The 21,981-nt window shown below is 44.7% G+C and overlaps 1 long non-coding RNA gene and 1 pseudogene across 2 annotated transcripts; one reads left to right on the top strand and one right to left on the bottom strand.

Moving 5' to 3' along the window:
* Window positions 1–392: 392 nt before the first annotated feature.
* On the top strand, window positions 393–4,898 carry LOC147441797 (uncharacterized). Its single transcript, XR_015190153.1, has 3 exons — window positions 393–940; window positions 4,483–4,602; window positions 4,747–4,898. It is a non-coding gene; the product is annotated as an uncharacterized LOC147441797 (long non-coding RNA).
* On the bottom strand, window positions 1,113–21,603 carry LOC147441796 (ABC transporter G family member 34-like; annotated as a pseudogene). Its single transcript, XR_015190152.1, has 17 exons — window positions 20,630–21,603; window positions 20,423–20,543; window positions 18,725–18,807; window positions 18,554–18,638; window positions 18,278–18,437; window positions 17,816–17,892; window positions 17,686–17,739; window positions 17,502–17,592; window positions 16,496–16,797; window positions 15,846–16,127; window positions 15,174–15,490; window positions 5,770–5,930; window positions 5,586–5,689; window positions 5,302–5,499; window positions 4,275–4,433; window positions 3,860–4,192; window positions 1,113–3,783 (listed from the first exon to the last, which is right to left on the bottom strand). The product of XR_015190152.1 is annotated as an ABC transporter G family member 34-like (transcript).
* Window positions 21,604–21,981: the final 378 nt, after the last annotated feature.

Below are 21,981 nucleotides of genomic sequence, written 5' to 3'. Positions count from 1 at the left end.
ACCTGAACATAATTTTGTGGACACAAGAGAAGAGAATTACACTTAAGTGTCATAACAAAAAATTACGACTGCGTGTGACTCATCCGAGAGAGAGAGAGAGAGAGAGAGAGAGAGAGAGAGAGAGAGAGAGAGAGAGAGAGAGAGAGAGAGGTGAGCCACAGAGTGAGCCCTCACCCAAAAAATGACAACTCACTGTCGTTCAAAATTTCTCTCTCTCTCTCTCTCTCACTCACACACACACACACACACACACACACACACACACACACACACACACACATGCACACACATTGTGTATCTCTATCTCTTTCTTCTTCTTATTAACACACAAGGTCTTGAATTCAAGACCTCTTGACATTTTTCTCATTACGTTTGATGGTATTGTGGGCTCTCAAGATCAAATGGCTCATTTTTTTGTGCGCCTCTATGGGTGAGCTCATTGGTGAAATTTTAAGCGTGTGAGTAGACCTCTATGGTGAAAAAGAATAGATTAAAATCCATCCAAAATTGGTACCAAGGTATCTGGGGAATTCTTGAAATTTGAAGGGTATTTTTTGGTAATTCAAACTATGTGAGATGTGTAGAGGTGATGGTTAGTAGTGGATCTTGGCGTGGGTTCAAACCCTGTGAGCTGTGAGTTCGACTTGATGGATGGTCGTGGGTTCAAACCTTGTAAGCTGTGAACAGCTTCTCATCGCTTTTGAAAGTTGAGCTTGGCGATGGCGACGGCAAAGATGAAGACGAAGAGCAGGGCGAGGCCGATGTGGACGCCCGTGACGGCCCCCAAGAAGTCATGCCTGTAACCGAAGGTGCGCTCCACGAATTGCTTCACTGTAAAGGCCACCCCGTGATCAGGGTCGCTCACTCTGCTCTCCACGTCCCCCACCTGCGACGCTATCAGCCACCGGATTGGCCCAGTAGTACCACCTCCACCACACAGGTATGCTCTGCATTTGAGAGAGAGAGAGAGAGAGAGAGAGAGAGAGAGAGAGAGAGAGAGATGCAATTAGCACAACGGGGCCAGCTTCCATCGAGGGAGAGACTTAGCAGGGAAGCTGGCCGGTTGGAGAGCTCCACCTTTGAGCACAAGGAACAACTGGCTGTTTTGCAGCTGCTCCTTGATTGGCGGAAGCTGTAAACATCTGGAAAGGAGAATGATGATTGGTGCAGCCAGGGAGACTATCACTACGTTTACAACCTTCTTCATATGACAATTTATGGTTCTTTGCAGTAAAAAAAGATATATATGAATGAATGTATGTACGTATATGTATATTGTGTGTGTGTGTGTGTACACAGCCAGCTCTATCAATCCTAACTTTTTTCGTACCCGTGTAGTTGCCCAGTGTACTTCCGTACTCGGACGAGTACGGAAACATACGGAAAGTGATTCCGTACCCGGCAAAAAATTTGTGGCAAATTTTTTCTGCCTACAGTTTTTTGGCCGTGCTAGTTGGGCTGCTAACTCTGTTATGCAAGCATTGCCGCACATCAGTGAGCTGCGAGCTGCGAATCAGCGGCTAGCCCATCCTCTCGCCCTCTCTTGCTCACATGGAGCTTCTCCCGTGCCCACAAGCTAGTCTCTAAATTCAAATTTTTGAACTTTCTATGGTTTTGTGTTTGTGTACAAAGTTTAAACATGGTGGTGTAGTATGTACGCTCTTAAGCATCCTATGTAGTAGGCTATTTGACGTGTGGAATTTCCGGGTAGTCTCATCCGTACCTATTCCGTACTTCCGTACCCGTGTGCGTCCGACGTGTGGTTGACATATGGAAAACCTATGCTATCAATATTTGCTAGAAATGTTGTGTATATTCGTGGCAAGGTTGTTTGACAGCTTACCACATGTGGTATCACAAAGCCGGAGAAGAGATTCCAGAGGTTGAAAAAGGTTGCTATGAACATATTAGTGAGGATAATGTCGGGGGTAATCGCCACAAGGCACATACCAAGGTAGGTGATGAAGACCAACATAAAGAACATGAAGTAGAAGAAATAAAGAAACTTCATGTGTTAGTGGAGCAATTGTATATGTGTTGCTCCTGTGTTGTTTCCAAAGGCATGCAAGGCATTGCTCTTGAAAGCTTTGAGGATATCGTGATGGGAAGGATAGATCTGTATGACCCGGGAGCGGTGTACTCAGTTCTTTTATGAGAGCTTGATTTTGCCTGATCATAGAGAGAGTGAGAATTAATACCACATTTAAATGTGGACATATCTTGTCTTGCTGATAAAGAGCAGTGCTTGGTCCTACTGGTAAAGAGTAGACTCTTTGTAGATTTGTGAAAAATCAACTTGAAGACGAGCCTCGGCGGAAGGTGAACTTATTTCAAGCATCCATGTAGCTGGGTTATATCCATCTTTAATGGGTGCAATCCCAGGTATTGCCTGCCAAAACTTTGTGTTGTGTGTGAAAACGTAGATTTAGGTAGTTTGTATGCTATATGCTGGGGACCTACCTGGAAATATTGAATAAGATTTTCAGAGCAAGGACCTAGGGGACCTCCGTAAATGACTTTTCCTCCTCTTGTTAAGAGAAGCAACTGCAAGCATAGAATTAGGTATCATATCTTAGTATTTCATCTAAATTTAAAGAGCAAGATATGCGGTTCAGCACTGTTGAAATACTTGGCTTAAAAATGTCAGATGTCTTGGGGTTTCTTCAGAAGGCTTAGCTTGTTAAAAATTTGTCCAAACAGGCAAGCATTTTTATTTTGTTTAATCAGAAGAATAGTTTATTGTGCAGTACGCAGTTGCTTGTAGTAGTTCAGAATTTGGAAAGGTTGTTTTCTCTGAACTTGTCTGACTATATCATTGAGTGTATGTTTATCTTTTTAGTTGTGGCCACGATTGAGAAGACTCTACTCTTGACAGCTATAGGTGGATTGGTGCATAATTTTGATGCATCGCACATTCTGAACAGAGCGCTTCTTCAAAGATCCATTGGTTGTTGACTGGGTGTTTGATTCCTTCGGCCGGAGTCCAATTTGGGTGTTGTCCTTAAATAGTGGACTTGGTGATTGGTGATTCATGATCTGTATTAGCGGATTGTGTATGGTGGTGTGCAGTTACTATGGGTAGTGGATGCACCTACCAGTCACGGATGGCGTCATTGATGCTGGATCATTTCCCCATCTCAAATGTTATATCTACTCACTCTCGTAGAGGTCTACTAACACATGTTAGTCTAGTTGAGTAAAGGTTCACATGTAGTGCACGGTGCATCCTCCCCCTATGGGTCTCAACCTCCAATTGTCCCTGTATCATTGGCCCTAGTTTGGAGTTGGGAGACCATAGTGCGGGGTTGTCGAGGTCTAGGGATCACAGTGCAGTGCAGTGTAGACTACATATTATCTATGACTCGTATGATCACTACACTCGGTGATAGGTAATCTAGAGGTCTACACTGTAGTCTAATATGTAGTCTGAAACGCTCCTCGCTACATTCAAAAAGGTTTAGGAGGCATAGTGTGCATAAATTGATGAAAAGATCACGTCATCAAATGACTCGAATATGTCAATACTTGGCTGATGGATTGTGCACACCACCGTCCTCCCGGTATCTACTGTGTTGCGCACGCCGCACTGTCCTCATGACTATAGCTGCAGCTCTTGCATCCAAGCCAGATGTGGGCTCATCCATGAATATCATGGAAGGGTTGGCTACTATCTCTACTGCAATGGTAAGCCTTTTGCGTTGTTCGGTTGAAAGCCCATTGATCAACTAAAGCTTCCGCGATTGGGGTCAGCTCTACCAGCTCCATGACTTCATCCACGAACATCTGCATCTCACATGTGCATCTTGTCAAGTAATACAAGCCATGCATGCATTTTGAGTGTTTTGATCTGAAAGCTTACTTTTCTTGTGTGCCTGTCGATTTCTTTTGGCAAGCGAAGCCATGCCGAATAATGAAGCGATTCCTTTACAGTGACGTTAGGAGAGTGTATATCATTTTGCTCACAATAACCAGATACTCTTGCAAAAGTTTCATGCTTTTTAGGGTATCCTGATATACTAATGTTTCCCTCAATATAACCTCCGGTCTTTCTTCCTGCTAAGACATCCATAAGTGTAGACTTCCCAGCACAGCTAACACCCACTAGAGCGGTAAGAACTCTAGGTCTGAATGCCCCACTTACATCTTCTAGTAGCTGGAGCCTATCTTCTACGCCACCTTGCTTCTTCATTTCCTGCAGAAAGATGATTACAAGATTAATTTTGAGAAAATGGCAGGTTAGCATCTGCAACAAACGAGAGAAGAGAACATTATACCACAGGCATATCAACATAATAGTTGACAGACTGGAATGCTATACAGAGGGGTTGAAATGGAAGAATCATTCCTTTTTGTTGAGCCTGACTGCCTTGTTCAATATCAGTGAAATTGGATTTTGCAGATGCCTGGTTTACATTGTCTAACTCCATCCCTTCCTGTTTTGAGGCGATCCTGCTCATTTCTACAAACCAAACTTTTTTTCAGATTTCTGAAGAGCGTTAACAGGCTTCAAAGCAACTGCAATTTCTAGTGACAGTTGAAATCAACTCAGATTTACATGTTTCGGCTTTAGTGACAGATTTTTTACTCATTTTTCAAAATCAGGTGCAACCTTACATCTTTTCTGCATTTTAGTTCGGGCAATGTCTATTTCAAACCTTGACCATCTAGCAAAGTGGATGTGATGTGTTGTGATACCATGCGTGTGATCAGTTTGTTTGCTTGATGGCTGTCGTTGTTTGGTTCCAGATGAAGTGACTTCGTCAGTATCTTTGTTCAGAAAATTTGATTGAGGTGCTCCAGGGGCTGCATGGTATTTGGAATTATCATTGAAAGCTGAAATCTCTCTCTCTCTCTCTCTCTCTCTCTCTCTCTCTCTCTCTCTCTCTCTCTCTCTCTCTCTCGACACCGACGCAGATTGCGACAGAGGATCCATACCTTAGTGGCGTGACATAGGAGCCGTCCCGACAGAGTGCCTACCTTGGAGGACATTGAATCTCTATAGCCTTTTGGATACTGATGTATATGTATATGATGCCTTGACTGTCAGAGAGCTCCATTGTATCAACTCACCCTTTGTATTCCCTTTGTATCAGCTTTCACCCCACCCCTACCCACTATTTTCTTTTCAGTTCTTTGTACTTTTTGTACCCAGACTTGGTATTAGATTCACCACATTTTCATTTCTCTCTCTCTCTCTCTCTCTCTTGTATGCACATGCGCGCGCGCGCACACACACACACACACACACACACGCTTGTGCACACGCGCACACACAGATATAAAAAGCAAGTGTTATCAAACAAGAATCATGAAGCTACAAAGACCAGTTTTCTCACCGTCGAGATAAGTGAGTGCTAAGGTGTATGCGACATTAAATAGGATAGCGAAGCCGATTAAAGCACTGATACCAAGCCAGTACCAGTAGTCCTCGGTGAAGAATCCACGTGATTTTAAAAGGGCTTTTCCAATAGTATTGGCATCTATAGTCCCCTTGTATGGCTATGACAACGAAGTTTACAATTGTAGTTATCTATCTGGAGAAAATTCTATGAACCGTAAACAGTTGTACCACATTATATTGTCACCTGCTGCCAGCGTTCTGCTAGAAACTCGTTAACAAATAGAGCATTGAGTGCATATGTCATCGGGGATGACCAATAAGCCCAGATCCACCAGCCAGGAATTTGTTCTGAAAACACAATCATCATAATATGAGGAAGCTTCTCATTTGATCGCCACACAAATTTCCCTATGAAAGTCCAGTTCTACCTTTGGCAATAAGGAAGCCTCCCATGAGTACGACTGTCATCAAAGCAAAAGTTCCAAAAGAACTTGCAATGTCAACTGTTCTGCTAACTGAGCCGACAAACCGGAACATTCCTAGAGCCGTTTGTGAAACACAAAATAATAGTAGTATCTGGCGGAAAAACCTGTTTGATGATTTTGCATCATTTATAACAACTCTCTCTCTCTCTCTCTCTCTCTCTCTCTCTCTCTCTCTCTCTCTCTCTGCCCCTGCTCCTGCCCTCACGCTGCTCCTGCACCCCCCCGCCTCCTGCTCACGTGTGCTCTGCACCCCCCGCCTCCTGCTCGCTTGTGCTCTCTCACTCTCCTTGCTCCTGAATCCCCCCGCGCTTCCCCCTGCTCCTGCCCCCGCTCCCGCTCCCGCTCCGCTTCCCCCCCCCCCCCCCCCCCCCCCCCCCCCAACACCCGGCCCTCCGCGCTTTTGAACCCCAACCCTAAGCGCTCTGCCGGCCTGACCGTAGAGAGAGAGTGGGGAGGTTTTAGGCGCAGAGAGAGAGAGAGAGAGAGAGAGAGAGAGAGAGAGAGAGAGAGAGAGAGAGAGAGAGAGAGAGAGAGAGAGAGAGAGAGAGGGTTAAAAAAAAGGGCGCGTAGAGAGAGAGAACCCACGACTGTAGAGAGAGAGAGGGTAGGAAAAAAAGGGGGAGAGAGAGGAACAGATGAATAGCGTAGAGAGAGAAAGGGTAGAGAGAGAGTCTGCCTGCGTAGAGAGAGAGAGAGAGAGAGAGAGAGAGAGAGAGAGAGAGAGAGAGAGAGAGAGAACCTCTTCTTCACTCCTGTTACGGCCTTTCAATTATGAGAAAGCTGCATAGCAAGGATGGCTCGGTGGAGGATGCTATCCAAAAATGCAAAGAAGAATTGAGGGAGTCCATCAGCAAGATCAACTGCCACCTCCTAGGTACTATTAACGGACTCGACGCACGCGTGGCAGCACAAGAAAGCACGATACATACACTCGAAGATCGCGTGAAGGCCCAAGATGAGGAAATTGCACTACTCAAGAAAGAGCTTGCAGAGGTGCGATCGCAGAACGCCCTCGAAGAGGGAGAACTTCAACCCTCTGTTATTGAAGAGCTTAACACGATTAAGGAACAAGTACGGGCCATCAAAGGAGGTGGGGAGCAACAAAAAGAAATGACGACCTCGTGGGTAGATGTCATCACAAAGACCCAACAAAAAGCAGAAAAGGCCGAAAAATGGATTGAGATTGTCAAGAAAGGAAAAGGCAAGGAAATAACCCCCACCTCCACACCAACCATCATCAACTTTACACTAGAAGAGGAGCAAAGGAGACGTGTGCGGGCCTTACACGTAAGGATATGTGGCCTTAGAGACCAAGATAATGTGGATAAAGAGGTGAAAGAACTCATGACTCTGGTGGGGTCAACGAGCAGACGCATACGAGGGCTTGGAGAGTGGGCACTAAGAAAAGTGGGAACAACGGTGAAACCTCGAAGGCAACGACACTCATTCTCCGCTTCCCCTCCATGGAAACGAAGGACTTCTTGAAGAAGAGACCGACTCTAAAGAAGACTGGCATCTTTCTTGGAGACGACCTCACCCTCTCGCAGATTGCTCATATGCAAGAAGTAATGCCGAAAATTAGAGCAGCAAGAGAAAAGGGGAAGATTGCTTTTTACAGGGATGGAAAGGTGGTGATATTGGAGAGACGTCCCGCATGACGGTGCGAGACCTATGGGACCACACTTAAGATGGCAACCTGGAATTGTAATGGGTCATTCCGTCTTGATGTAGGGGCCTTTGAGGATAGCTAGCTTCACAGGGAGAGACATCATTTTCTACTGTGAGACGCATGAAGCACCTGGGCAATCCATGCCACAGGTGGGCGGATATAGATGGGAGACAGCCTGCAGACAGGAGACCAGATTGGAGCATCGAGGACGGGGGTCAGGGGGAGTGGCAGTTCTATTCAGGGAGGAGTTGCAGCCACTGATACATATAGCACGCAAGGATGAACAGGCTAGGTACATGTGGGTGAGGCTCATGGCAGAGAGGGGCAGATACCTCTACATTGCTATTTGTTACTTTCCTCCTAGTATGTAGTTATATGCATCAACTGAAGGACAATCCCCCCTTTGCTATTTTGGATAATGACATATGGGAGTTTTCCAAGGATGGTGACATTATCAGACTAGGGGATTTCAATGCTAGGACTGCCCACCACCAAACAATATTTTATGATACTTCTGAGGAGATGCTTAGGGAGGTGGACGTCACAGAGATGGGTCTATCCAGACTTTCACAAGATAAGGAATACATTGAATATGGCAGATACCTGATAGATATGGGAACCGCACATAGATTGGCCATTGTGAATGGCCTACAAAGATTTTCGACAGCGGGAGGTTTTACTTGCTTTCCACACCGACATGGTGCCAACAGAGTGGATTATGTTATGGCTCAGCCAGGTCTCATTCCATTCTTTCAGGATTTCGTGGTGGGTACTAGGCCAGTCGTGGTAGCAGTTGATCATGCTATCTTGTCTTTCACCCTGACCTTTCAGTTCAGCACAACTCCATTAGGAGAGGTCCCCCCACACTCTCGGTATACCTTCATGAGGGAGACAGATTCTGTGTATATGGATGAGATATACAGGCAACTATGCACCCAGGAGCCGGGACGGCCACTAGATGAACTCACTCAGATACTGACAGAGACGCTCCATGATGCAGCATTAGAGGCATATCCCCATAGCCAGCCCACACGGAGACGATCTGGGAGCATGCCCCAGAACAGTTGGTATGATGAGGAGTGTAGAGAGACGAGGATCAAATTACAGAGGTAATGCTCATGGGTATTACCACACATAGACAATCACAGATCACCTTTCGCTGCCTAGTGCAGCGAAAGAAAAGGGCTTATCTATCTCAGCTAGAGCGGGATCTGTATCAGTTATCTATAAGTCAGGACTCATGCGAAGCATGGAGGCTATTCCACGAGCATTCACCACCACCAGCGGTCACCTCCACTAAGACATGGGGGGAATATGCCACATCTCTCTACACAGCATCGAGGCAACCACCTCTGCCGGACCCACTAGAGACATGCCCGGAGACATGTTCTTTCTTTACTGCTAAGAGGGTAAGGAAAGCCATTGACAGGATGAAAACAAGGACAACACATGATCATGATCTAGTAGCAGAGCACTTCATCCATGCCAGAGATGCTTGCAGAGCTCTTGGCTATGATGTTTAATCGAGCCATGTATGAAGGCCTCCCGAAGACTTGGAGTATGTCTACGATTGTGCCTATTTTCAAGTCAGGAGATCCCATGATTCCCGCGAATTATCGCACCATCATGGTTGGTCACACATTAGCTAGGTTGTATGCATCCGTTTTTGAGCAGAAGCTGAGTAGATGGGCAGAGCGAGAGGGCATAAGAGCACCAGGGCAAGCAGGTTTCAGGAGAGGTTTCTCCACTCTTGACCAGATTCTGACACTCAGAGCTATTATTGAGGAGGGTAGACACCATGGCAAGAGGATCTATTGTAGCTTTGTGGATTTCCGCAAAGCTTATGACACAGTGCCGAGAGCCAAACTTATACGTAGACTACAGGACATGGGTGTGCCTATAGAGCTGATATGGGGTATTCTGGCTGGCGGGTACGCACCATTGAGGGAATGTCTGACATGGTCCACTCCACTATTGGAGTAAAACTAGAGTGCTTCGTTAGCCTGCATGACTGCAAGGGCACTATTGTAATTACTATTTTCTTCTCATCGAAGTAGTGAACAAGAGTATACATCAGTAAACAAGAACATAGAAGTGAAAGGGCAGAGAGAGAGAGAGAGAGAGAGAGAGAGAGAGAGAGAGAGAGAGAGAGAGAGCACGTGCGTGCGCTTATTATTTGTTTTCCAAAATGTTGTTACCCTAAGTGAGTAGAAGTCACTGATACATACAAGATTGTATTTACTATTTGTTCTCATGGAAGCACTGAACAAGAGTATACATCTGTAAAGAAGAACGTAGAAATGAAAACTGTGTATGTGTGTGTGAGAGAGAGAGAGAGAGAGAGAGAGAGAGAGAGAGAGAGAGCGCTTATTATTTGTTTTGCACAAATCTTGTTACCCTAAGTGAGTATAAGTCATTGAAATGATTTGATGTAGAGAGTATGAAAAAAAAATGTTGAATTAAGAATGGAACTAAGCAAGAGAGAGTTGGGAAGACCTTGAAATGTAGCAGGCAATGACTGCTTTACTATGCAATGGACAAAACTTTTGTGGAGAAGAGGAGGAGGACAAGGTAACTACACATATCAATGGGAGTTTTTGATGTAGGAACAGAGGGCTGTATCAGTAAGATGCTCTTCAAAGTTGCACGTGTGGTTAGCTGGTTGTCAGGAAAGTAGCGTGAAATGAATTGTTTAGCTAACTGAAGGTGGTTGGGGACCACATTAGAGTAATTTATTTCTATAGTCTCGAGTAGGTGAGCACATCCGCAATTTGTACGAACAACATACAATAGTGTTTTGTGGAGCAACTAGCCAGTACGGCGATGTCGATGTGGTGATTTGTCGACCGAGTGTATTCCAAGTGATGTAATGTGGATGCCATGGGGTAGGTGGTTGAACTGGCCATGGAATGAACTCACTCCATTTATGCATGTAGTGTCTGAGCACCTGCTCTTGAAAATTTGGGTAAAGGCAGAATTGCAACTTATACATTGCAGTCTCAAATTCTATCTGCTGCTCAATCAGGTCAGTTGGAATTGGCCTACCCATTCTGAACGGAAAAAGAAAAAGCATGAAAAAAGCTCAACCACTTGCTATATACTTTAGAAGTCTCATGCTTTGGTGATTTCCTAATAGGTCTCACAATATTAGGTTGTTTGGGTGCTCTGTTTGATTTAATGTTAAGCTTTGAAAATTTTGATTTAACATTTGTGGCATCTTATGTTATTTCATGAGGACATAATGTTGCAATAACTTGGTCGTGAGTACTGTCAATGATGCTCTTAGCAATATCGGCAAGGTTAATAGGACATTACAAAATCATAGCTGGTCGTAGCAACAATTAGCACATCTGCAAGTTGTAGGCAAAGGTATGAAAACTAAAGGGATGATGGATCGAGGGACTACTAGATGCAGTTGAGGTATCTCCGGTCAGGCCCTCTAGTTATTTAACTGCTCATATAGCCCGAACGTCCTGATCTCGACAGCCTCCTTTCCCAGCTAGCCTGTTGGCCAGCTTAGTACTGCGCTGGGCGAGATGATCATGTGGCTGCTGCTAATTAGCGTGCATCATTGTCAATGTCGCTAGCAGCGAGTAGCACCTGTATCAGATACATCAGATAAGCTTGCCATCATCATCAGATGCGTCTCTGCACTATCAGCTCCAGTAAGTAATTTGATCACTACTGATCAAGGCCCAGCTATAATGACCCGCCGGAATCGGAAGGTGAATAAGCACGGCTCTGACAAGCGACCGTCCAATACTGCTCCGACCGCTGCCAATATACCACCAGTTGCAGTCAACAACCGTAGTTCGCGTGTCCACGACCAAATCAAAGCCAAGACTGTTGGTCGGATAGCTGCAGCAGCAGCCCTTGCACGTGGAGTATTCCACTATTGGGTGGTCAAGCATGACCCGCGCTCATCTCTGCAAAACAGTACTACAACATCACAACAAGCAGCGGCCGCACATGCATGGTAGAGGCATGCAAAGCCATCCAACAGGGGAGGCATCCAACAAGGGAGGCATCGGTATCTGCACGTCGTCGAAGGAGCATATTGTGAAGCACAACAATGAAAAAGGCAGCATTTATAATACCACAAAGGCAGTGCGTCTACCGAATGCTTAACGTACTACTTCGATGCAAGCTAGCAAACGCCATCCTCTCTTGCTGCATATCGTGCGTCAAGTAGCAGTAGCAAGAGCATCTGTTGGGCCTCCGCCAGCTAAAGTAGCTGGTATTCATCGCGACGATCTTATTGCTGCACCTAAACCTAAATCCGAGAGAGAGATCATGATGGGTTATAGTGCTCAGCAACAATACGAGCTGGCGGCCATGCAGATCAGGACTCCCTTGGTTGTAACCAAAGAAGCGCAGGAATGGCCGCCATTGGAGACAGCATGGAGCAGTATTGACAGTACGAGGTTGTCCATGGTCACCATATCCAATCTGGAGATAATAGGATCTCTTGGCGAGGGAGGCTAATGGCAAGTATTCAAAGTCAGAAGGAATCATCAAAGTAACAGCAGGGGGCGGCGAGTTAGAGCGGCGACCTTGCGGGGCAGAGCATATCATGGCCTGCAAGATCTTGGTCAAAGAGCTTTCTGCTTATGAAACGCACCGCAAGCACTATCTTCGGCTGGCTGGGGTAGAGATCCGCATCATGCGGCGCCTATCCACTCACGTGATCGCAGCAGTAATGCCGATAGTGAGGCTGCGTAGGGTGCATCTGACAGATGGCGATGAGAGCTGGCCCTGCGTAGCGATGGATTTGTGCGAAGGTGAAACGCCACTTGACATGATGAATGGGAGGAGGAGGCAAGGGGGCGTTGGTGGTGAAGGCCATGGTCATCGCTCTAAGGTTCTGCCACGAGGAGAACGGAGTGTTGCATTTGGATGTGAAGCCAGATAACATTCTGCTGCAGAGGAGAGGGAGACTGGAGACGGCTAAGCTGGCGGACTTCGGCCTAGCGAGAGAGCTGCCTGCGCTTCAGGGAACCTGCAAACTGCTTGTGGAGAAGATCGAATTGCTGCTGAGAGCAAAAGATGCTACTAGCTTCATAGCCTTCTCTCTCTCTCTCTCTCTCTCTCTCTCTCTCAAACACTGGCCAGAGACAAACCTGCTTGTGGAGAAGATCGAATTGCTGCTGAGAGAATGCTTTTTTAATTTTATTAACTCGACAGTTAGTAGCTTTGGACGACGTAGTTTTTTTTAAGAGATTTTTAGCCACGTGGGTTAATGAGAGAGCAGCATTGAGGTTTTGGCTGCTACGCTAACGAAGTAAGAGGAGAGGGAGGTTGGAGACGGCTAAATTGGCGGACTTCGGCCTGGCGAGAGAGCTGCCTGCGCTTCAGGGAACCTGCAAACTACTTGTGGAGAAGATCGAATTGCTACTGAGAGCAAAAGATGCTACTAGCTTCATAGCCTTCTCTCTCTCTCTCTCTCTCTCTCTCTCTCTCTCTCTCTCTCAAACAGTGGCCAGAGACAAACCTGCTTGTGGAGAAGATCGAATTGCTGCTGAGAGAATGCTTTTTTTATTTTATTAACTCGACAGTTGGTAGCTTTGGACGGCATAGTTTTTTTTTTAGAGATTTTTAGTTAATGAGAGAGCAGCATTGAGATTTTGGCCGCTACGCTAACGAAGTAACAAGGATGCCCCCTATCCCCGACTCTTTTTGGGATGTATGTGGATGAGTTTTCGGACTATGTAGAGCGTCAGGGGGGCTCAGCTAGCAGGGACATGGATTCCGCTGTTACTATACGTAGATGATATTGTGTTGATTTCTGACTCTCCAGAGGGGATGCATCATCATTTGGATGCTCTGCATACATTTGCTCGTGACAGGGATTGTCTGTCAATCTGGGGAAAACCAAAGTTATGGTGTTCAACACCACACCACAGTGGGTTAGGAGGTCGGCACCCACATTTACGTAGGGCCAGGAGATGATGGAGTATACAGATGCATATACTTATCTTGGGGTAGTCTTCGGTGGACCGGTGTTTTCACTAAGGAGAGCATCAGAGACTAGACGAGAGCATATATGCAGCTTTGGGAGGACTGGAGAGGATGTGTTCGCAGGTTCAGTTTCAGGAAACGCGAACAAAGATTTGGCTTTTTGACACTCTAGTGGCTCCAGCTATGCTCTATGGAGTTAGGTATGGGGACCCTCAGTAGACCACCATGGGAAATCTGGCAACACAGATGGATGGAGATATATGGAGAGGCCTCTGGTCTCTATGATCGCTCGGATGATTCACGCAGACCTCAGTACCACATGAGATTATCCGAGCCGAGCTAGCCACCCCCCCCCTCGTGGTGGAGGCATTGACAAGATCAGTATCCTTTATGCACGGTCTATGGGATCTCCCCACGGACAAATACGCTCGGCTTGCCCTGGAGTCATCTCGACAACTAGCTCTACAAGGCGATACAGCATGTTGGTATGGACAGATGACAACATGGTTTCAGTCGCATGGTCTCAACATGGATAGATTACCTCCGCTTCAATACTCCCTAGATGCACCCTCCCTGTCTCTCACACGGACAGAGACCACCAGACTCATACGTCAGGATCTGATTCAGCTAAATACCAGTAGCACATGGAGACAGCCGACACAGGAGTTGGGCACGAAGATGGCCTTCTACAGAGAGCATCTTTGCCAACTCACGGAGGACGGCTTTGTGACTAGGCCTGCATACATGGATACACACTTATCTCATGGGATAAGATGCGCTATTGGACAGATACGCACATACTCACATCAGCTCCAGATCGAGATTGGCCGATTTCGAGGGGTGCCGGCAGGGGCCAGGATATGTCACCTATGTAACTTAGAGCCAGAGACAGAGCTGCACTACACATGTCACTACCCAGCATACTATGAGATACGTGGCTGCTTCCACTGCCTGTTCAGAGAAGGGTTCGGCCCTTTTTCTAGAGTCATGAGATACAAGGATGAGAGAGGTGTGTCTCGGATTGTTCCTGCTAGAGTTGCGTAGACTTAGGAAGAGCTTGCTGAGGACATCAGGGGAAAGACAGTCTTAGAGACGAATCACAGATTTCTTTACACCAGCCAGAGGAGAGCCAATGGAGCAGTCATCACAGTAGATCTCAGAGCCCACTCATACCAGAGGTACATTGCTTGACCGAGCCACTGAGCTTGGCAGATCCAGACGTCCACAACCTCGGGGGGTCTCCCACTACCGACGAAGGCTGCAATAGAAGATATAGATTACTCTAGCTTGACATGCGAGACGCCCAACCAGAGTACTGAGCATGGAGGAGGTTGATGAGATCCGACAGCGACCGATGAGAGATTTCATCTGAAACACCCCCCCCCCCCCCCCCCCCCCCCCCCCCCCTATTTCCTTTCTCCTTAGTGTTTTAGTGTTAGTTCTTTGTAGCTTTGTAATTTCCGTACTCAGACATGGTATCAGATTCACCAATTGTAACTTTTTGGTCTCATAGGTCATTTTGGCCTTTTGAAGACGTTAATATAACATTTCATTTCACTCTCTCTCTCTCTCTCTCTCTCTCTCTATTTTCCTAGCTTTTGAGGTGACGTGCCTAGAATAGTGTAAAGTTATGAGAACAGCGCGCATCAGCTTAAGCCTGGGTCCAAACAATGGGAAAAAGATTCTATCATATCAAAAGAACAGCAGAATAACAACTGACCTGTCGGGCTCGGGAGCAAAGCCAATCACAAAGTATGTTAAACAGACCCATATTAGGGTTTCCAGTATGGATAGTGGTACTCTGATGACGATAGATGGTATTGAGAAGGCCCACGCGGGGTAGAAGAGCTGGTGTCTTTGCTTGTAGAACACAGGAAGCCGATTAACAACCATGAGCATCTCTGATGATCCGTTGAACATGATTGTCATCAATCCAAAAAAAAGAGCACCCATGTACAGATTCCCTTCCTCCACTGAATTAGTTTTAAGCTTAGTCCGGAAGAAAACGGTCATAGCAATCATGGCAATGATGGACAACTGTCGTCGGTGAAAAAGGAAAGCATTGTTTGTTAGGAGTCCTGTGTTTCTATCTAGTACAACTAAAAGGGAAGATTTCGAAGTTTTGTAATCCTGTGGCGTTTTAACCTTGTCATCCTTTGTGGTAGTTTTTTTAGTGATTTATGTAGTTTTCAACAGTTATTACATAGTGGGTGCATTTAGGCTATGCCAATCGCAGCATGTCAAACATGGTATGCCTGTCATCATAATGTAGATTTGTAGCAAGTCTCCGTTGATAACTTGATACATTGACACCCAACTGAGGTGAATGCCTACCATCAAAATACAACTTTGGGGATTATCACCTAATTCTGTCTTCAAGTGAAATATGTACCTGGCAAGTTTTAAATATATATAGAAAGGAGTTGCGCTTCCACATCAGTACCTCCCTTGCAAAACAACACTCGAAGAGGGCCCATTTTGTCAGGCCATATTTTTTAGTAGAAAGGGCTGCTGGATGACTTTTTGGCTTGTCATAAGGAACTGCAAGCTCTTGTTGAAGGTGCTGGTCAGCGTTGTATAATTTAAAAGCCCCAGCAAATTCTTCAACGGCAACATATTCGTATGGCTGGCTTTGATTCTCCCAGTATTGCTGCTGACCTTTTTTGGAGGTCACCTGTTTAGAATGGAAAAGTGGTGTGAACTTTTCAGACAGTTTCTTGATAAGTCGTTGGTGAGCTTAGCAGACAGATCCAGTGCTACATAATGACATCGTTCGACAGAATGCAGAAAAGCAATATCAGTGAAGGTTGAACCATTGTTTGTTGTCTGGGTAGGGATGGCCTTTGATCTACTCTTATCAAGCAAACCATGTCATAATGCTAGCATAATCAGCATATAGTTATCAATGGATCAATGTTCTGGGTATTCCTTGAGCTCTTGAAGTAAATGATTCTCACAATGCAGTCGACAATTTCAGTGCAAAAATATTCTTAGATTCTTGCATGAAATGATTACAGTGCAACGGGCAGTGAAAAAGCAAACCTCTTGCAAAAAATCTGCAGGGTTTTTCCTCTCTGGACATTTGAAGCCCATTGACTGGAAGAAATCAAGGATGTGTTCTCGAGGTCCTTGGTATACTATGTGGCCCTCGGAAAGCAGTATGACGTCATCAAAAAGCTCGTATGTTTCAGGTGCTGGCTGCAGAAGGGAGGCTAACACAGTGATATCCAGCACATGCACTGCTTGCCGCAAGCAACTCACTATCTGAAATGTGGTGGAGCTGTCAAGGCCTGTAGAGATATCATCCATGAAGAGGGATTTTGCAGGTCCGACTAGCATTTCACCTATCCACAATAAATTTCAGATTAGAAACTTCTTGTATCTTGAATGCATCTGCAGCAGGTCATTACTTTGTACTACTTTGGTTATATTTAGCCTCTTCTAGGTAAGTATTCAAGTATTTAGCTTACTTTAGGATTTAAGAATTTGTTCCTTTAGAGATTGTTGCGTAGAGTCTGATTTCTAGGATTAACTCTTTGACGTAGTAGTATAAAGTTGAGTACTTATTTCAAGTTTTTGTCGAGTAAGCTGCTTTAACTTATTTTGCTTATGCCTTCTCTAAAGCATTTTCAAGCGAATAATGGTTTGTTTTATCTAGTTTTGTTTAGTAGCATATTAAGTGATTTAATTTTTACTTTTTTTTTGTTTTCTTGTGTCCCTTACTTCCGTTGTATTTTTGTGAGTGTTTTATCCCGTCTTGAAATTTGTTAAGTTCAGACTATTGTGACCTTATGAAGGTATATTAGGAAACCAATTTGATTGCTACTGACATCCTAAAATGAGAAGGACCACCAAAGCAAGGCTGTGCTTAACTGATGCTTGGTAAGGAGACCCAAGAGAGCTGTAATAAAGGGTTCAGGAACTTTGTTTGCAGAGTGTTTTTAAGATACATAAATGTTATCATGAGAGTGCATAACTTACTGTATATTAGATTTTCCATCTCCAGTATGCTTATATGTGCGTATGATGTACATAGTTCTCATCGTACCTGTGGTCAAAAGCTTCTTTTGGCCTCCTGAAATGCCTCTTCTCATTTGATCACCAACAAGCGTGTCCGCACAAATGTCAATCCCTAGAACCTGTTCAAAATTGAGGAACCATTATAGAGTGTAGCCCCTCCCATTTTGGAACTATCGACTATAGGAATAGGCAGAATGGATTTTGCTCCGCACCTTTATTACATAATTGGTGACCATGCTCGCCTCTTGCCCTGCGATTGAAACTGCCTGCCAAATACATTCAATGTGACAAACATTTACTTTGCTTGATTATAGAGACTGAGAGAAAAATGATTTGTCTCACCTTCATGAAGACATCAATGTCTGGGTCTGGCTTTATTCCAGCTGCTTTTTCTCTCCTTGAAAGCTCCACAAGCATATCTGATTCATAGCAACTTGTGAGCCACATATACATACATCCATACAAACATCGACATCTATACATGCATCTGTATATATCTGTACACAGATGACATGAAATGCTATATTAATGTCTTCAAAAGGCCAAATGACCTATGAGACCAAAAGGTTATATCCATGTTTGACTCTAAATGTCTTCAAAAGGCCAAATAACCTACGAGATCAAAAGGTTACATCCATGTGTGACTCTAGTACAATATCTAGAGAGAGAGAGAGAGAGAGAGAGAGAGAGAGAGAGAGAGAGAGAGAGAGATTGGGATAAGACATGCTACTGCTTATGGCTAGTCAGAGTGGTTAGAAAACACATCTAGACAAGATTTGAATTTGAGATTTGGTGTACACTAACCATGTCTACTGCCAACGCCCTGACATTGACCTCCAAGGTCCAGAGTCTCACGCACGGTCATCATCCCGTAATGTGTGTCATGCTGGCTGATGTATGCGGATGTCCTTCGAGGAACAAACTCAGTCATTTCATGGCCATTGTATGTGACTTTGCCGGATACCTGGAATAGGAAGGACTCTTCAAGGTTAGGTGTTGACATGATCAAGCTGTGTGTAGGAGGCATATTCTTTAATAGCTTGCTTCATTCTGTTGATGCTAGGTGATCTTGACATTTACCTTGAGATGAGGAGAGAGCTTTCCAGCGAGGGCAAGCAGCAAAGTAGTCTTTTCGGAACTAGGAGGTCCAAGAAGCAATGTCAATCTGCATATAAGCACCAAATACTTTGTCAACATTTTATGCCCATGAAACATTGTATAATACTGATTTGCGTTCAAATTAGAATATACCTGGACGGTCTGATGATGCCACTTAGATACTTAAGTATGTGCAACTTTCTCCTCTTTGGCTTTAAGATAAAGCTGAAAAGGCCCTGTGCCATTCATCAAATGTTTAGTTGAGTGGCGTTTTAGAATCAAGTGTGTGGAAGTTTGGCTTTTTGTTTTGGTAAGCAAATGTCCTTAAGTCACCTAACAATTGGGACATATAGGTCCTTTTGAACTGCAGAGTAAGTTATGCAGGATCAGCATGGACATGGTTCTTCACCTTTAACTTCCTCCTAAACTTGTGGTGAAATTGTTTAAGGTGTTCTTTCACTGTTGTGCAAAGTGGGTGTGATGTTTTTTAGAGTAAACACTCATATTAGGCTTGCTACCAAGGTTTGGAAATACTTAAATCCATTTAATGATCATTAGAAAATGCTATACTTGAGAGGGATAATTGTTATGTCAATTCCAAGCATCATACCTTTAATTTGCAAAATGTGGAGGGACTACCTCTAGACTAAGATGACCATTTTTCAATTCCAATAGGTTTTGGCTTAATGGAACCATTTGTTTGCTGACGTATTGCCTTCGGTAGCAAGTGAGAATTTGTTTTGTGGTGAGGCTTTATATTGTGCCATACAACTCACCACATATGGATTGGAGAAGGGAGAGGGTGTTGATCATGATGGAGAAGGTGTATCATGACACCCTCTCCCTAATTGCACAAGTCATGGAATTTGAGGAGGACAGAGCCAAGTATGTACACCACCAACATGATTGTTCAAACCATTTTTTTTATTGAACTTTTTTTTTGAGGATAGCTATTTTATTTGTCTTTGGTAATGTCATCAAATACCTTTTGAAAACCCTCTATGTCACTTGAAGATGGCCAGCATTCAAAAAACTCAATGCCTAACGTGCAAAAGTCATTATGTTTTGCAAAAGAGTGGCATTATTAAGTCCATCTGCCACAAAGAAACCAATAACTAACAAGCCCAAGCTCAATTTGTAGAGTTTTTGGAAAACTATGGGACGTTAGCCCAATCATGACTTGATTTGTATTGACTCGGATGTAGAGAGAGCAATAGAGAGGGGACTATGGATGACCTCACCGAGCCACCGTAGCAGGCTAGTTTTCTCGACCTATCTAATGTTTACCACCACAAGGAAAGAGAAGGCAAAAACACAAGGTTAAGCAATCCATCATCACTTCTTTGGACTCTAATGTTGTTGCTTTCAACAAACTCTAATTGCACTCTTGGATAACAAAATTGTAAATTGCAAGTGAACTTGTTCTTTTTGAGGAAGATAAATATATTTGTTGGTTGGATGCTTAGCTATTCAACCTCTAGGCACCTTTGTAACACCTTTGTGGTAGCTTTTATCAAGATGTTAAGAGTAGGCTCTAGATACCCAATAGGGGTACTCCAACATGCCTCCAATATTGGAGGGCAGCCCCATACGATAGTCGCATCGTCCACCGTAGTTTTGCCTTCAGGAGGATTTGCCTCTATGACAGGGGGTGCTCCAACCACCCTCTACACTCACAAGGTTAGCTTGGCTTGTTGGGGCAAAAGCATTTAGGTCCAAGGTCTTATGTTCAACTCCTCTTGGCTTCAACCATTGTTACACTCACAAGGCTAGCTCAGCTTGTTGGAGCAAAAGCCTTTAGGTTCAAGGTCTTAGGTTTGAGAGAGAGAGAGAGAGATAGAGATGTCTTACTTCTATCAAATCAATTGTAAAATTAGCAAGGGTTGGTAGAGCTCTACTTCCAACTTGAACATCTGCTTCAACATTTAGACTCTCAAATTGAACTTCGATGCTTGGCAAATTTATGCCAACACTGTAAAACAACATAATTTGCTTAGAGCCTTAAGTACACACACAGACATATACACACACATGCACACATCAAATGACCTGTCTCACTTGTTAATCCTCTCCCTCAGCTTGTGAAGGAAGATTGTATTATCTCTTTCAATGTCTTGCAGAACCCTTTCCAACAAGAGTTGCTTGTCTGCATATCTGAGCTTGTCAATGTCGACCTCTTCGTATTTAACCGCGCCTGTAGCATCGGCCTTCTTTAGATAGCCTTTGCGCAGCCGTTTAAAGGTCGGAAGCTTCTCGAGGGCTGCCCACTTGAGGGCCTCATCGTCCTTAGCACGGCTGCTGCTTGCTTTGGAGAAGAAGCTTTCATTGGAGTCGACGCTGGTGACCCGATTGTCAGGGGCCAAGGAGGCCATGGGGATGCTAACTAGAAGCCAAAATGTGGGCAAGCGGCAAAAAGGATTATGCCATCAACCTGCTTTGTGTGAGAAGATCAAACCATTATAGCTGTAAGCTGTTGTGAGGGTGGTGGTGTTGATCATCACATGCTAAGAGTAGTGTCTTCTATGAGAGAGAGAGAGAGAGAGAGAGAGAGAGCCTGTATGTGTATGTGTATATGTGTGTATAGAGAGAGAGGGAGAGAGGTTTTGAACTAGAGTGTATGTGGGTATATATGAGAGAGATGTTTGTTATAAATTCGAGAGCCAGCCCAACAATTACACCCCTTTGGCAAAGCGTGCATCAATCTTTCCTATTATTTTGTGATTCACGAGACTTCAAGATGTGCATCTTCTCTCATTATTCTACTCCCCACTATACACGACTACCTATTCGCTCTGCCATCTGCCCTCTCTAGCGATGTCTCCCCACTGCTCTCATCGTGCTCCGCTTCGACCTGCAGCAAGTCCGTCTGCGCATCAAAGAGGCAAATCTCCTTGTCTCGTCGCCTTCGTCAATACCTCTCTTGACACCCCCCAACTTTCATCCACAAAGCTGTGAAGAGCATGCGCCTGTGTGTGTGTGAGAGAGAGAGCCCTGGTGGCGCAGAAGCGTAGAGACCAACGAGAGAGAGAGAGAGAGAGAAGAATAAGAAGAAAAAGAGACCTTAAATATCTATTCCTTAACTCCACGTGGAAAGCAAGATTTCTTTTTGACCTTAGTTCATTTGCAAAGCATCTTCTATGGTTCTGCTTAATCCAAACGTTTGCAGTACTTATATTTGGGTCGTTTCTCTTTATATTAGCTAGATATTTTTCAGATTCTTCCACCCACAATAATCCCAGCAGTGCAACCAATCTATCTCGTGGATAGGAAGCAAAACTACCATCACGTCGTAGGTATCGATCGCTGGCAGCCTTGACCAGACCCAAGAAGCTTGGGCTAACCGTCCCACCACCCTCGGCTCGTTGATTAAAGCCTCACGTCCCCAACAAAAAAAGGGCCAACTTTCTCCT

The sequence above is a fragment of the Adiantum capillus-veneris genome, chromosome 14 (genome assembly GCF_014529385.1).
Source record: "Adiantum capillus-veneris isolate H3 chromosome 14, ASM1452938v2, whole genome shotgun sequence".
Lineage (NCBI taxonomy): Eukaryota > Viridiplantae > Streptophyta > Polypodiopsida > Polypodiales > Pteridaceae > Adiantum > Adiantum capillus-veneris.
This window is presented reverse-complemented; position numbering and strand designations above follow the sequence as displayed.